General features: G+C 38.6%; 1 protein-coding gene across 5 annotated transcripts in view; it reads right to left on the bottom strand.

Annotated features, from left to right (window-relative positions):
• LOC120519109 (estrogen receptor beta-like) overlaps positions 1-17,603 on the bottom strand; it is a 122,117-nt gene that overhangs the window by 63,256 nt on the left and 41,258 nt on the right. The window lies entirely within an intron of this gene.

The following is a 17,603-nucleotide window of genomic DNA, read 5'->3' as shown; positions in this document are numbered from 1 at the left end:
TGAGCTGAGAGAACTTTCTGCCCATTCGGTGGCGCTGGGGAGGATGATATAGCAGGCTGCTTGGTGCTTGTGTAGATCGACACATTTATAAAACAAAAGACACTGACAGAGTGGTGCGAAAGGATTTAAGGTGGACTGGGATTACGAGTATTTTGGTAGGCTTTGGAAATTCTAGTTTTAATAAAACGTCAAATTTCTTTTACTATTGGTTTTCTTTTGTCTTACTTTTTTTCTCTTACTTGTTACTTTTTCCTAACAGGTTCAGCCCATCTGTCAGTTTACTATATAGTTAAAAAAAGCCTATTTGCTGTATATAATAATTGGGGTGGGATGATTAATTTTCATAGTAAAAAATTAAACAAGGAAAGAGTCTACATTACCTCTCAAAAGAATACTTTACTTTCTTCTACTTTTTGTTGTCCACTGATGCCTGTGGAGTCTGACTTGTGAGTATAAACCATTAAAGTTTTTAGGCTGCTTGGTAACTTCCTGATAACTGCAGCTACTCTTTAGTACGATGTTGCCCAAAGCTTGTTGACAGATAACAGGCCGACTGCTAAGGAATAACACCCAGTATGCTGGAAGCTGTGTTGTGTGATGGTGAATGTGCTGATAGTCACGTACAATGCTATATTACAGAACCAATCATATTAAATGCCAATGCTTTGCTATGTAAAGAGGAACTTCTATAAACTGCAAGGAAACAAAGTGAGAGAAGAGTCTTTTGGTGCAAGCTGCTGTACAAAGGGGTCCCTCTTCGAAGATTAATACAGATTTCTGTGATGAAGCTTCCTTCTGCCTGGTTTCTGAGGTGTCCAAAAGAGGGTCTCAACTTCCACATACCATTTATGACACTCACCCACCCAAACACTTTCAGGTCCTCACAGTCCCTAAGTATGACACATTACAGGTCAACTACAGAGCTGTCCTTCCCAATGAAAGTACAGCATAATGATTATTAGCATGTAGACCTTGGTCAGAAATGTTTAGAAATGTCTGTTGTACAGTCTGTGTTGAAATCTGTATTTTTCACATTTCTGCCTTCTGTTGTAGTTCAAAATCCACAAGAGGACACTAGTATTTTCAGTGCTTACATGTCGACACTGCAGTCTTGAATGGTTTTTCGAATCTACAATTTACGTAAGTGGAAATATTTATGCAAATGAAGAAACTGAAGTCAGGATGGTGTGCATACTACCAGACTCCTACGAAATCAAAGCTTGGAACAAAAAAAAGCATCAACTACATAGTCAATCCAATTCCTGTTCCTAATGGGTTACAAAGCCATGATGGCATTCTACCTACCTCATAGGTGTCAGGATCTTACATAAAGAGCCATTATTAAGGAGCTCCGTAAGTGGGAGGGCTCAAGTGAGTGAGACTGTGACCAAGTACGCCAGTTACTTAATAGTCACTCATGTTAAACAGGTTCTGGCAATGAAGGCTTAACTTTGACTGCTCATGAGGTATGTTTAGGCAATTGGTTGGTTCCAAGTTCTACTCCATGTGGGATGGTTATATTTGCTAATAGTGGTGCTGTGTAGCTATGTGGATTCACATCTGACGAAGTCTGTGATGAGCGATGAAAACATAATGCTCCCTGTCTCCAGTGTAAGCCACTAAATTGTGCATGAGACAATACTGTGGCCGCCAAACCAAACTTTGTCCAGCAAAGTTTGAAAATGTTATGTTTTTGTGGTTCCTCACTGCCAATGAGAAAATTGTGACTTATGATGCAATATTATAAATCACCAGTTTAATTTTCTTAACAAGAATTGAAATATTTCCAATTTTTATATCAATATGAATAATATAAAGTATACAAGAGACAAGATAATACTTGACTGTTTTTGGGCATCTCCTCCAGCGTGCTACCTTTAATGAAAGCTAGGGTTCTTTGAAAGCATTAAATCTTTTGTACACAGTGAAGTTTTACTCCAAATACAATATGGGATAAAGCCTGCAATATTGTTTTAGGCAGCAAGGAGCAAATGTAGGATGGCTTTGCAACAAGTCCTTCTATCAAAGTAGTCAGTGAACACTACACTTTAGCAGCTTTCTTGGTTGGTATGTTTTAGTGTTCATTCAGCAGTGTGCATCTGGTTGAATTATGGTGCCCATGTTTTCCTGCTGTTGTGATCTGTTTGCTTTCTAATTGCTTGTTTTGAACTTTAGAAAGTGGTTAGTGCCTGCTTGCTAGCTGCAGATGAAAATCATCAGGTATTGAAAGTCCACTGACATTCAAACAGACGTCTTACCAACTTCACTCTTGAAATGGAAATAGGTGTCAAAATCTTATGGTGTGCAATAATGGGAAATATTTTAATTTCCTCCGGTATGTCCTATATAAGATAAATTGGGCATACTCTGCTTGATGCTTAACAGATAAACTAAGATTTAAATTACAGACATGAATGAAGAGTCATGTTGTCACTCTGTCACTCCGGTACAGAATGTCCCCACTGAGATTACTGGTTTCAAAAGTTAAAAGCTGCTGGCTAACTGAACTAGATTAGTGTGTAAATACCAGGAAATAAACCTCACATTAAATCAACATGGCATTTTAATTAGAGACATCAGAGCATTTCATATTGCAAGTTCAGTAGGTCTTTAAAGACACTCAGTCATTTCATTAAAGCAGCTGAAACCCCGCAAAAATAAACTTAAGCGCTGCAGTAAATACCATAGTTAGGCATAAGCAAAAATGGATACTGCTTGCAGACAAAATGAGTGGAAAGCATTATTGACTTTGATCAAAACTGAAGATGGTATAGATGATCTAAAAGTTGGTCCGACTTGGCCTATGTGATCATGTAAAGCATTACTGGTTACTGGCACTGTCTGAAAGAATATCAATTTGTCTTCCAGGATCCCCAATCATCAGCCTACTCAGTTTAATTTTGTCCATTGCTTGTACCATACCCCACCTAACTGATTTGCTAAAAGGTTTATCAACTGACCCGTTTTCCACTTCTGCTCCTTAAATGTCCCCAGGAATGTCCTCCATATATCTTGGAACTGTCCCAGTGTTGCTCTCTATAGGTTTGTCATTTTGAATTCCCACGCTTTAATGCCCTAAGTTTGGATTTCCCTCTCACCTCATATTTTACTTCTCCTGCATCATTCAAACTCTCTCTCAGAGGCAATCCAGCAGAAGTTGCTCTTTCTAGGTACCATCACTGCCATATCTGCACTGGCCTCTCGATGGAAATCCCCCTGTTCTGCCTGTATAGATTCATGAAGATCTTCTTTCTATAATCTAACTCTTCTAGAACTCTCGTCAATGAAGATAAGTGGAACATCTGGCTTTAACATCAGCAAGTGGCTTTTAGTCACCAAGCCTGTGGGAGAAAGGATATCTCATGGCTAATGGTGATGGGAATTTAGTGTATCTTTTTTGCCGCCTTTCTTGTTCAGGCTGGTTGTGGATTGCTGTCCTTTCGAAGTAGCCACACCAGCTCCACTTTAGGCAGTTTTCCATTTTTTGTTTATTTTGTTCTTCTCAGGTTTGGCATTTGGGGTGTTCGCTGGTGGTGGTAGTGATTTGGGGGTGTTTGATCTCATCACCTCATAATTTCATTCATTGTTTCTTTCTGTATTGCACTTATTCTATTCAATAAAAAAAATTTTCAAAATTAATAAAATAAATAATAATTATCACAGATCACCAGCCTCCATAAAAAATAAAGGAATATTTTGAAGAATAGAAATGCAAACAAAGCTAGAACAGAAATAAGGACAAGAAGCAGCAGGAGCCGTTCTGCGCGATTTCAGTCAGGTGCCTTTCAACATCACCCTCAATAAGTGAACACTCACATTTGATACAAATGACACAGTTAAAAAAATAAAATAAAATAAGGCAACCTCTCATATAAAACAATCTAGTAATGCAACTGTAGTGCTGGAAGCGTTCTCCAGTCTTTATGATTTTCTTTATCTTTGACATGTCTTTTGGGATTGTACTGTGTGTGTCTTCAGAGCAAAATTCAGTTTTCTGATGTATCGTCCATTTGCATCAAAACCTGTTAAATTAACCAGTAATTTTAATTTGTCCAAATGTCAGTGTAGATGGATGTGGTCTGGCACACCATTCAGGAATGGTTCCTGCCCCGTGCCAATCAACAATTGGGTTAAATAGGTTTGATAACCACTGTCAAAATGTCATTTGTTTGTTTTCCTTCTTTCAAGTGTATTTGTTAACATTTATATTGATTCTGCATAGATGCTTCAAAGCTATGAGCAACAATGAGTAACAAAAGTATGAGTAACTAAAATATACTTTAAATTTTTAGATCATCAGAGATGCATGTTTTAGGATACCTGGCAATTGTTTTGAGTGAGTTGACCAGGTGATTGGCTTGTACTCTGACTAGCGCTAGTTCCTGCCTTGTGCCCGATGAGGGGTGACTCGGATAGATAGATAGATAGATAGATCTTTATTCCACAAAGTAAACCATTTCACTGAACCTTCTGATGTTCGTATTATCAAAATGTGTAATTATGCTAAGCTGCAGAGAATTTCATGGTTAGATCTGGAAATTTATTTTATGTAAATGAAATTATAAGTAGAAGATAAATTTCATATTAATTTAGGAATGTGTATTTTTCTATTTAAAGATTTTTTTATTCAAATAGAGGGTATTACTTTTTAATTTAATAGTGTATTTTTAATACAAAGAAGTTTTGGAAATTTCCAAGTTTCTTGCATTCTCTATCAGATTTAAAATGAATGAATGTATTTGTTATTCTAATAATTTCTAAATAAATACACATTTGGCATTAGAAGCATGGTTATTATCATATCTAAAGTTTAACATTAAATTAATGTTATTTGGGCACCACCATGGTTAGCATTGCTGGCTCACAGTTTCATTAGCCTAAGTTCAAACCTCAGCTCAGTCATTGTCTATATGGAGGAAACATATTCCCACCATGTCCATAACAGTTTTACTGAGAGATTACCTCTTATCTTCTCTAATATATAAAGCAGAGTCAATGTATGTGTGTATGTTTGTTTGTCCGCCATACAAATCACCACCGGGTGTCCGATCGGCACCAAACTCGGGATGGAGCTCCTTTGTGACCAGGAGAAGGTCATAGGGTATGGTTGGTTGGGAAAAATGTTTGTGGTGACCCACAGGGCACCTTTTCACCAACACACCGTTTGGCACACATCCCTGTTCCTAAGATGGCCACACGTTGCAACAGATGGTCACCGCGGTGCCATCTAGCGGCACCTTTGGTCTCTGTGCGTCACTCTTTACCCGTGTTTCTTTACATTGCCAAGAGATAGCGGAAGTGTCCAACTATGAGAAGGCCGACTGCTTTGATCGGGTGAGCAGGAACTGCCGTATGGATGTAAAACGTGAACGACCCAGTGCGCGTGACCGGCTGACAAACCCGTGTTTCCGCACATCACACACCCACCCGCACTGATAGTACTATATTTCATTCGTCAACGTCCGTTATATGGCAGTACATTTGAACAGAGACTCACCTTAAAAAGACAGCATCCTCCACCCCCCATTTTCCCCACGCACCAGTGGCTGTATGTCACTTCTCTCTGTAGTTACCATCGCCAACGTTCATTAGATGGCAGCATGGTTCAACACAGACACTCCTTAGAAACAGAACACCTCTCCCCGCCATTTTTCCCAGTACGGTTTTAGTGCTATTCTTTCTCACTGGCTTTCCATATTTATGGTGATATTTCCTCACTTTCCGACTCACAGTACAATTTCAGTGTTGCACTTTCTGACTGACTGGTGCTATTTGTTCGCTTTCCGACGTATTGTAAATAATGTAAATTCATCTCACTGTGGTGCTTATTCCTTACGTAATACCATGTAACACATTATAATTGTCCTGCTTTTCGCTAATATACCCATGCCACCTAAAAAAAGATGTGGAATTGGAAGGTCCACTTCAGATGCCACAAGAAAGTCTATTTCAAGGGCATCTGAAATGCCACAGCAGACAGAATCCACAGTGGAAGAACTTACAATAAAATGTCAATCAGAAAACTGTTTGTTCTATTTCTATGTTCTGTTTCTTTCATTTGGGAAATTCACCGGTTATAGATCCTGCTAGTATCTCATTTATCAGTTTAGGCTAATCGGCACTGCTAATGTGTCCCATAACATGCAAGTGTGTGTATGTATGGGCCTCCAGCAGTGAACAAGTATTCCATTGAATGTTTGACTCCTGCTTTTCTCCTTTTGGAGCAGGTCATGGCTTAGTGTTTCTTAACCAATGTTTGGATAATTGATTCAAAAAAGATAATAACTTAAAGCCAGCAGCCTCAGTAGGTCCCAGGGACTAGAGTTAAGATCCATCTATCTGTTGCTTTAATTGTACTTTATAAGGCTGACCACAACTTAAGTAAACATCATAGAGAAGGTTAAAACATGTTAAATTTACAATGGAGATTCATAGATTCTGCAATAGGGTCAAAGAACAAGAAGATCCATATTATATTAGGTAAGTGGATACACAAAGTCTTAATTGGGTGGTTTGCTGACTTTTGGAAGACTGTAATTGGATTGAATAGTTCTAATCTGTGGTGTTATAACTAAGAATTGGGACATAACTTGATGGCTGCTACTCCTTGGAGGCTGCCCAGTACTGCACATCTGGTTCTTTACTGGTCAGGAAGTACCCAGAACTGGTAAGTATTTGAATTTCTGACAGACAGTAAGAACTGATTAGGATGAGTTTAATAAGAACATGATGTCAGTTTGTAAACCAGACAGGCTGCTGCATGTTTTGAGAGTACTAATGACTAGACGAAAAATCCCCATCTTAAATTACAGTCACCTTACGTGACACAGACTACAAGTAGCAAAGCGTAAAATATTCAAATGTTTACTTGGCCTGCTGGATTCTTTTTAAACAGGTGTTCAGTATTTCCAGATAGCACAACTGTTGCCTATTTGCATGTACTTAAATGACCTTGGTTAACAGATGTTATGGGTGAAGCAGCAGATCAGGGGAGGTGATTGTAGAAGATTTTAGATTCTAAAGTACACATAGCAACAACTGGTGTCAAACTTTACGGCACCCCGATTCTTCATGCACTACGGTGTGTGCAGATTCACAGTTAATATCCTAATGTGTAGCAACAGCGGACAATGTAATTCATCAGCCTTCTCTTATGAAGGCATTCGCCATGTCAATGTGGTGGGCTTATGTGCACAATGTTGATAGTGGAGCAGATTGAGCTTCATTGGTTACACTTGTCCCTCCTGCTTTAAACCTTTATAACCATTCATAAACTTCTCGTTGAGTCATGATCTTTTCACTTCCATTTGGATATCAGCTATGGACTTGCAAGTGCCACAGTGCATGATAATTTGGGGTATCATAAACTTTGTGTACCCAAATGGCTTTCTGATCAGCATAAGCCAACATCCTTCGGTGAATTTCAACAGGTTTCTCTCTCTCTACTGAAAGAAATCTCACTATGGCACAATGGTCAACAATGGAGAACCCATGTTCATTTGACCTTGGCTTCAACTAGACTAATGTCACAGTGCTATACTGTGTGTGTTTGAACAACATATAAACAACTGTGAATATATTGCATTGTGTCAGCTTCTATCTGTTGTAGTTACCATCTTAATTTTTTATCTCTGTCCACGACATAACTTTAGGAAGACTTCAGCAAGACATCTTCAGATTTCTTTCCCATAGAATTAAAAAGACTGTCATGACAGATCTCAGTCTTCTTACCCTGTTGCTCCTTCACAAGTGACTTCCAGGCCATAGCATTAGACCACATCAGAGTGTCACTGATCTATAGCCTTGGCCTCCATTCAATGGTTACCTCACTCTTGCCTGGCTATGACTGTATATGGTACACCGGCAGTGCCGCTAGTCTTTCTTCATGAAACGGCAACCCTTTAAATCCCTGGCAGGACAGGATGTGGAACAGTCTTAACATCACACTAAGAATAACTGACAAGGTCTCCAGTTTCTGAAGACCCAACTCTTACTGATTTCACAAACAAAGGAAGGCTTGATACCTTTATGGCCTACTTGTGATCATCAGATTCTGTGAATATCCCTACTGTCTGTTCCTTAGTAAAATTACATTATTACTTTTTTTCCAATGATTTTACTGACAAGTGCTTAACAAGCTCATTTGCTGCTCTAAAATAAACGCTTCAGTCTCTTTATTAATATGGCTATAGTTGTTGCTCTCTGAGCAGCACATAACTATAAATGCACATGTGAAAGGGTAAAACTATTATCAGAACTTTTTTGAGGCCACCCCAGTTGCTACCCTTGTTGTTTGACAGCTTCTATGAGTGGACATGGCAGTATGTGTGATGATCTGGCATTCTCTCCAAGGGTGAGCCGAGTTCCTTGCCCTCTCTGATTTCTCCTAGGCTCCTGGTTTCCTTTAACCACAAACTCACCTCATCTTGGTCATTTTCCCTCTCCCCCTATTAGCCTGCAATACCTTGCATCTTCGCTTCTTTTTCTTCATTCACTTGGATTTCATCTCAAACTTTCAGTCTCTTTGTAACTTGAAAACTTTAAAAAACATAAAAGCCATATTTGGAAGTAGCCTTGAGATATTTTCAAGTTCGTCTTCAGGCTTCTTTCCTTTTTTCTCCCTTTTGTCGCTTTCCTTCTGTGGTAACACCTCAGGTACACCGCACACCTATTATGGAGACGTGTCAGCTTTGGCAGTTGTGCGTCCGCCAAAGTCATCGTCTTCAAACTCACTTCACACATTTGGTTTGAAAATCTGCAAATTTGAACCCATGATGCTCGACTATATTCTGTAGACATCTGATTTCAGCGTGGCTCGCATGACTTTTATATAACAATTATTGTATATGTGTTGAACGTGTCTTAGCAATTAACTATTTTTATATCTGTTTTCAGTGGGAAATTTCACAATAGAGAAAGTAGTAGAAACATGAAAACTTTTTTGTCAATGCCTGCTCGGGATTGTAATACTTAACATAGCTTCTTAATGTAAGTAAATATTTCTATATTTTACACTTTTTAGTCCATGGTAAAACTAAATATGCTCATACAAAGGTATTTAGCCATTGCAGCAGGATTTTGGAAAACATTAAAAATCTGTTATGAATACAGGACAGTATCACTACACCAGATAGGAAGGGCTTGAAAATGAAAGTCTTCCTAAAGGATACACCATTGCCCTCTTTCAAGTTGCATTCAAAATGGCTTTGGTCACAGCACAATTACAAATAGTGCCTCTTGATTATGAAGTTAATTACATTAGTATTTATTACATTCTCATGAGCATTGCAAGCAACAGCAAAAGAACATGCCAAGTTATCACATTCACAAGTTACATCTAAACCAAACCAGTTTAGCAATTTCAGTCAACCAAACAATACGTTGTACTTGGAGATTAAATCAAAATGTCTGAAGGACACTGACTAGAACTCACATGAAATTTAAACATGCGAGACATTTTTGACGGTGACTCAAGACGGCCGAGGCTGAAGACTTCACCAAAAACAACATGGGCTACTCTAGTAGTGGGAGCTGTTAAATCAGACACATCTAAATACCCCATGTGACTGCTAGTATCAGTCTGGCCACCAGCAAAACTTCAGCATTTTATGCTACTTTTCATAAGAAAACAGGTATGAGGTGGTGGCCAGTCAGGCTCCGTTCTACATAACACCTTTCTGTAGTGTCCTTCCACGTGCTTGACATGTTCTAAAGGTCCTTCAGGGTCATAATAATGGGGACTAAAGCAGCAACCTTGTTTATTTGTACCATCCAACTTCTGAGTCACCAGCTTCCATGGTCAACAATACAATTTAATTTTACAAATGAAATTTCTACCTCCTGCCCTGTCTGCATTGCCTTTTCCATGGTGCTCCAGATTTTCCCTCACATGTTAGCCGAGTCAATCACTGTAAATTTTCTCCTCATGTGTGGGTGTCCTGGCCTGGATTAAAAAGTAAGCCACTGGAAAAATGGTACAAGCGTAGATTGGGACAAATTACTTACTGTCTTTGAACATTTGTTAGCATTTTACTATTTTAAAATATGATTTTCAAGGCCTGACATCTAAGAGTACAATACTGCATAAGAACCGATTTCATGAAACAGTGCTGGTTTTGAAAGATGCACATGCTGTTTATTTGTATTTCTAAAATATAGTATTAGTGCCTCACTGTGACTCTCAAGTCAGAAGTTTACTTTCTTTTTAATGTTTTCCTTTTTAGTCATTCTGGTGTGTTTAGACCACAGTGTGTGTAGTGTGTGTATCTGTGTACATGTGTCTGTCTGTCTTTCTCTCTCTTTCTATCTATCTCCAATACAAGTTGGCAGAGAGTATCTATCTATCTATCAATCAGTAAAATGTCAAATACCTCCCCCACCCCGACAAATAAAGCTCTAAGTGTGTATCCAGGTATGTTTCTATCTACAGTGGGAGGGAGGGAGGTAGGTAGGTAGGTAGGTAGGTATAGGTAGGTAGGTAGGTAGGTAGGTAGGTAGGTAGGTAGGTAGGTAGATACTTTATTAATCCCAAGGGGAAATTCACATAATCCAGTAGCAGTATACTGATACAAAAAACTAAATTAAAGAGTAATAAAAATGCATGTAAAAACAGACAATAACTTTGAATAATGTTTAAAGATGAACCCAACATTTGTCTCTGAAGAACTTAAAATTGACAAAAGAAAGTGGCACCCATCATTGTTTTTGCCAAATCCTTTTTAATAAAACCCCTGTGTGCGTCCAAGTGTCCGTGTGTGTGTCTTCTGGTGAAGTGCGCATGCGCGGGGCCACACAGCATGTGTTCAGTCTCTTCCTGTGCATTCCCTGACACACACACACAGGCGTGCACGAGACAGACACACTCACAAAGACAGACACACAGGCGCACGCGCGACAGACACACACACACACACACACACACACACACACACACACGCGCGTGAAACAGACAGACACACACACAGGCGCGCGCGAGACAGACAGACAGACAGACAGACACACACACACACAGGAGCGCACACGGAGAGAGAGAGAGAGACAGACAGACACACAACACACACAGGCACAGAGGTGCGTGCTTAAGAGAGACACACACATGTGAGAGACAGACACACACACGCAGGCCCGCGAGAGAGACACACACACACACAGGCGCGTGCTTGCATTGTTGCAATGTTACTTTTCTTGGTTGTTTATTAAATTACGGATTTTTCAAATGTTGATTTTTTTCCCTGTGCTTAAAACTCATTAAAAAAAGTGTTTTTAGCGAGTGGGTCATAAGGCTATAGCGCAAACTCTTCCAGTGTTAGTTTTCTCTGTTGTTCAAGGTTTTCTTAGTGTTATTCAATGTTTTTACATTTAGTTTACTATTACGCTGTGCATTCAATGGTATAATTAACTATATTTGTGCTTAAAAACTTAAAAAAATATATATTTACATACAGTTCATACGGTCTGGAACAAATTAATTGTATTTGCATACAATCCTACTGGGGAAATTACTTTGGTTCACAACCAAATCGGGTTTCAACCAGAGTTTTGGAACGATTTATGGTCATGAACTGAGGTTCCACTGTATTACTGTCAGACAAAATTACAGGCATTTTATGGAAATACAAATCAGTATTACTGAGAGAGAAAATTAAAGGCACACAATACAGTGACGCATATTACAGCCACATACAAGGTCCCTTGCCATTTAATATAGACTGTTCATACAAATGTTTATGCACTACTGTTCTAGCGCTCGTTATTGTAACGGGCTTAATGTCTAGTAATAACATAAATGAAAATGGCATGGACAAAAATGATAGGACCCTTAACCTATTTTTTATTCCACAACCTTTGGAGGCAATTACTGCAAACAAGCAATTCCCGAAGCTTTCAAAGAGCACCTATCTACAGGGAGTTTGGCCCACTCTTCCTGAGCACACTTCGCCAGCTGTGTCAAGTTTGAAGGGGTCTTCTCCAGACTGCACGTTTCAGATCTTTTCATAGATGTTTGATAAGATTCAAATTGATGGTCACTTGAAGACAGTCCATACTTCCAGTCCATATACTTAGCCAGTATTGGGTGCGTGTAGCTGTGTGTTATGGGTTACTGTGCTGTTGGAGGATCCATGACCTGTGACTGAGACAAAGCTTTTTAACACTGGGCATTACATTTAGCTGCAGAATGTCTCGAAAGTCTTAAGTTTTCATTGTTCCTGCACAGACTCAAGGCACCTTGTGCCAGACACAGCAAAGCAGAATCAAAACATAACAGAGCCTCCTCCATGTTTCACAGCACCCGTTCTTTTCTTTTAAAACTTCATTTTTTTCATCTGTTGACATATAGCTGATGTGACTTGCCAAAAAGAACTCCAGTTTTGTCTTGTCTGTCCAAAGGTCATTCTCCCATAAGCATTGTGGACTGTCAATATACTCTTTACCAAATTCCAGTCTGACTTTTTTATATTTTTCTTTTAACAGTGGATTCCCCCTGTGTCTTTTTCCATTGAGAATCAACAAATCAGACACTAATGGACCCTGACCTTGGAAATCAGCTAGCATCTCTTTGGAAGTTATCCTTGGCTTCTTGTCTGACATTCTAATTATCCTTCCTCCCATTCTGAGAATGATTTTCCCTCTTGCAGGGACAATGTCTACAGTCCCATGGACCGTAAACATCTTAACAATATTTGTACCTGTTGGCACAGGAACATCAAGCTGCTTGGAGATGGTCTTCTAACCGTTGCCTTTAACATGCTTGTTTATAATTTTCAGTCTAATCTCCTCTGACAGCTCTCTCCGTTACTTCATCTGGTTCATGTTCACTGTGGGACACACAATGATACAGAAGAGCAGAGTGCCTACTTTTCTCCATTTAAATAGGTTGAATGACTGATTGTACGATTAAAGACATACAGTATCTCTCTATTATAAAAAAAAATCCTGGGAGAGAAAGACAAGAGACAAGATGTGAAGTCCTTTTGTCGAGTCGCAACACTTCAGTTACTCAGTCCTGACTTTTATATTGCACTTTTAAACATCAGTACTGTTTAAATTAAAGATCATGTGAAAAGATGGCATTCATTTGCCCTACTTCTTTTAGTGTTGTGTCACACACTGTAATAATTAAAAAAACAACTGTATAGCAGGAAATCAAAGTGCACTCTAGACTTTGAATCAGTACAAGATAAACATTTATGGTGTCTGAGGAGTGCACCATTTAGAATGCTTGGAAGAATATTACAACTCTCATGTTTTCCTGTTCAAATGTCAAAAATTGAAGAGCTGGGAAATAAGACTTGTAAAAACAGCTAGTACTGCTAGGTGCACTTTCAGTATCTAAGTGAGGAACAAAAAAAATTTTTGATGGAAGTGTCAGTAGGCTTTGCATCCTAGGAACCCTTGAATTATTATATAGCATTTCAGTAAGTATTTACCACTGTGATGCTAATCTTTCTGATCATAAAAATAGGTCATTATTATAACAATTGACAATAAGTGGAGTGGTGGCTCTGAGGATAAGGATCTGCACTGGCAATCGGAAGGTTGCCGGTTTGAATCCCATAAATGCCAAAAGGGACTCTGCTTTGTTGGGCCTACCTGCAATTGCTGAGCGCTTTGAGTAGTGAGAAAAGTGCTATGTAAAGAATTATTATTAAGTATTCATAATTAATTACAAAATGACAGTATTTCAGGGTTCCTCTTGAGTGCTTCTTTCTCTTGCACGATTTGGCTCAATAACTAATCAGTACATTGTCATCTTATAACAGGCTTGAGTTTTGAGCTTAGTATTTTTCCATCCAGTCGTTTTAACTCTAGACTGTCCTCATGAAACTGTGCAGACAGTAACACAGCCATCATTGAGATATCAATGTTTTCAGTATCAAGGGACTCTAAAACGTCATGATCCTTCACAAACCAGAGACTGAAATTTTTAATGAATCTAAAGCTTTTGTTCCTGCCCCCATAGACGATAGGTTTGGTAGGGGAGTTTTGGTTGTGGTGCAAAGCAAAAGCAACAAAAAAACTTGCGGTGTTAAGGACACCTTCTGCTTTTCACAGTTGGCACAGTAGGCAGAGTTCCTGCCTCCCAGCACTCTGACTGCAGTTCAGATCCTGCGTGTGTGGGTTTTGAATGTTCTCCCTTTGTTCAGTGTTTTTCCTCCTGCAGTCCCATGACCTTCAATGAGATCAACTGCCATCTCCTACTTGCTTTCACTGTGACTGTGTGTGTTCTGTGGTAAACTGGCAACTGTTACAAATTTGCGCTTTACATATACAGTATCCACCCCAGTGCTTGGTTAGATTCCAGCACCCCTCAGCCCTAAGATCAATAACTAGACAATACCAATGGATGGATGGAAACTATTTCATTCATTCTAGACACAAGGATTTTGGGGACAGGTAATAACATAAGAAACCAAGCACACAATTAATTAACTTTGGAAGAACAAAGCAGACATGGATATGAGTATATCTGCCTGGGGACTTCAGCATTGTACACTCACGCTGTTAGTTAGAAGTTAGTGTAAAGTGTACTGGATGGCCATCTCATCTAGGAGCGTGTATTGACATACATCTGCTTCTATAGAGACAGGCTTGGCCTACTTCTGCCATCATTTGTTTAAAACAAAATTCTAATTCTAGCAAATTCTAATTTAACTTTCATAACATTGTAACTAAAGAAAGTGATACAAAGATATTCTAAAATGGCCTAGACACATTTGTTGGTACTGCTAAGAAAGATCATAAATAACTAGATGAGAGTGATTTTTCAAGCTAGCTCTTTTCTTTAATTAGTATCACTAGAGGGCTTCACTCGGCAACCCCTGTGTTTCTTTTTCCGGATACACACTTTTTAGGATTTTTTTTTTCTTTCAATTGTTGCTATTTCATTAGTTTCATTTATGTTTCAGAACTTCTGTAAAAACAATATTTGGAATCTTTGGAGTCCCCATATGCTGAATCTTTTTTAATGAGGTCAGTGAGACCTAATGACTTTATGCCATAATTCAGGATAGGTTTCTCTGTTTGGAATTTTAGCACAGACAAAACGATCGACATCATCAGCAGTTAATAATTTTTTTTTGCAAAGTAAATAAATGCATGTGAGGTAAACCACGTTTTTGAAATTCTCTGACTTAAACTTCAAAGCCTTACAATATTTACATACTTCTGACATATCACCTGTGTCCATATATTCGATCTCTATTCGCCTTTTCGTTATTTCTCTGAGTAATAATTTCTCTTTTTTTTGTGCTAATGCGATGTTTACTTTCTTTTTTTTGAAACTGAAAATATGTTTATTTTTTATTGTGTCTTCTATTTTTCTATTCTTCATTTTGTAAAGCACTTTGAGCTACATTTTTTTTGTATGAAAGTGTGCTATATAAATAAATGTTGATTGATTGATTGATTGATTGATTGAAACTGTCATTTTTTTCTGTTTTCATATTTTGTATCGTGCTCTGCATGTATTTTGCACCTATGTTTTTTTTTAAGTCTTTTAAATTCCAGTTTTCATTATCTCTAACATTCTCTGCATGTGTTTGTCCCCCTTGTTTTCTTTATGACGTTTTATTTTGTTTTGTACTCTGTAATTTAATTTCTGACCTCGCTTTGTCCTGCTTTTTTTTTTCAATGACACCTGGTCTGTGCTGATTATTTTCCCTTTTTTGAATAATAATTTCCGTTTGTTTGCACTACTGTGATCTTTACTTTCTTTTTTTATACTTTTTAATTTTCCTATTTTCATATTCATATACTTCCTCCACATGTGTATCACAACATTTTTTTTTTTTGAGCCTTTCGAATTCTACTGCTTTCATAATCTCCAACCTGCTCTGCATGTGTATAGCGCCAACGTTTGTGAACGTCTTTATGAAGTTCTACTTTCTGTTTTACTTTGTCTTTTAATTCTAAGGCCGATTGGACATGCTTTTTTCAATTCCACTTGTTCCGGGTTGATAATTACTTTTACTTACCTTGATTATTCTTTTTCTTTTTTGAACTTTTTTCTCTCCAACGCTTTTGAGTCTCTTTTCTCCGCGCTGCTTTCTTCTTTGCTTAGTCGTCGACGTTTCATTTATAACGTAATGTCCTTGTACGCTTTATATGCGCTGAGAGCACTGGATCTGTGTGTGCTCAAATCCTTACACTCACACGACTGAGTGTTTTGCTGCCTGTGGTCTTATTTGATATTGGTTGCAAGTAGGGCATGTCTTGCAAGAATCTCATGTTCTATGTCACCGCAAGACGGTCCGTGGCCATTTTCTTTCGTCTCACGGGTCTTTTAAGTGTCTTCCGTGAACTGTTGAATTGGACTTCACTTGCGGTTTCAGAGCCTTGGAGTTTGGAAATGCACGCTAAAATAATGTAACCCTCTCAGTCAAACGAAGAGCCAGACAGTAGCACAGTCTTGACAGTGCCTGATTTAGCAGGATCTGTCAAAACCAAACTAACAGTGCTGTGCTGTTAACATCTAAAATACACATTTCATAAAAATAGCACCCGGTTAAAAGCTACAAACCCAATGGCCAAAACAGACAGATTTCAAGTTCTGGGAGATGTCCTTTTCACAAAGTTGGTTAGTTAGCTGGGTTGGGCAACCAATCATAAGACAAAGCCTTTCAAGACTTGGCTTTGAAATGATCAAATTATCTGGCATCTGAGGAACCCTCTCACCTACCATCAGAGAAGACAGGAAAACTACAAATTTTAAACATTCAGTTTCATCTCAAAGACAAACGTCTTAACACAGTAGACCACAACATGCCTACAAAGACGTAGAAAGGTGGCTTAAGCACCAAATGTAGCAAACAGGAATAAATGAGAAAAGACTCGGCCCATTAACTTTACTCAGACTACTACCACCATGAATCCGACTGCCCCCAGTTTCTTTATGTTATGCCCTTCCTCCAAATATCTGGTGGTCTTGGTCTCACGTTATCCCCTCCTTCCCCCTCTCTCCTCTCTCTCCCCACACACTGCTGCACTTCTCATTCTCATCTTCAGTCCTCTGCCATAGATGTTAAACCAGACTTGGCTTCATGTTCAGGGCCACTGTTTGGCACTTAGTGGGAGCTTGGTGCAGGACTCTGTAATATTAAAGATGCTCACATTCAGCACTTTCATGTCTGTTACTAAACTATGTGGCTACCCAATCTGTGTCCTCTGCCCGATTTGCACTGCACACGCACACCACTTTCATAACTTTGATACAGTACAGTTTGATACAGTACATTATTTTGTGGCGCTACCCGATCTGTGCCATACAAACATTTAATGACAAGTGACGCTTACAGCATTTTCAGGTGATTGGCTTTCAGAAACGTTTTACATCCCAAGGAACAAATATATAAACATACTGTAGTTATCATATTTTAAAATCTAAAATTACAATGAAAATGCTTAAGGTTCATGGCAGTCTGCCTTCCTTAAACTAGAATTAAATTCCCTCTGTTAAAAATAAACTTTAAAAGACAGTATCATTCACCTCAAAAATCTTTATCTCTTAATAATGGCAAAGCAGACGTCAATGCAATCCTGGAAAAAATACACCAGAAATACACATTTCAGTGGACAGATTCCAAGTTGTGAGATGTATCCTTTTT

This window comes from Polypterus senegalus, chromosome 18 (genome assembly GCF_016835505.1).
Source record: "Polypterus senegalus isolate Bchr_013 chromosome 18, ASM1683550v1, whole genome shotgun sequence".
Classification (NCBI taxonomy): Eukaryota; Metazoa; Chordata; class Cladistia; order Polypteriformes; family Polypteridae; genus Polypterus; species Polypterus senegalus.
Note: the sequence above shows the minus strand (reverse complement) of the source record. Positions and strands in the feature narration are given on the sequence as shown.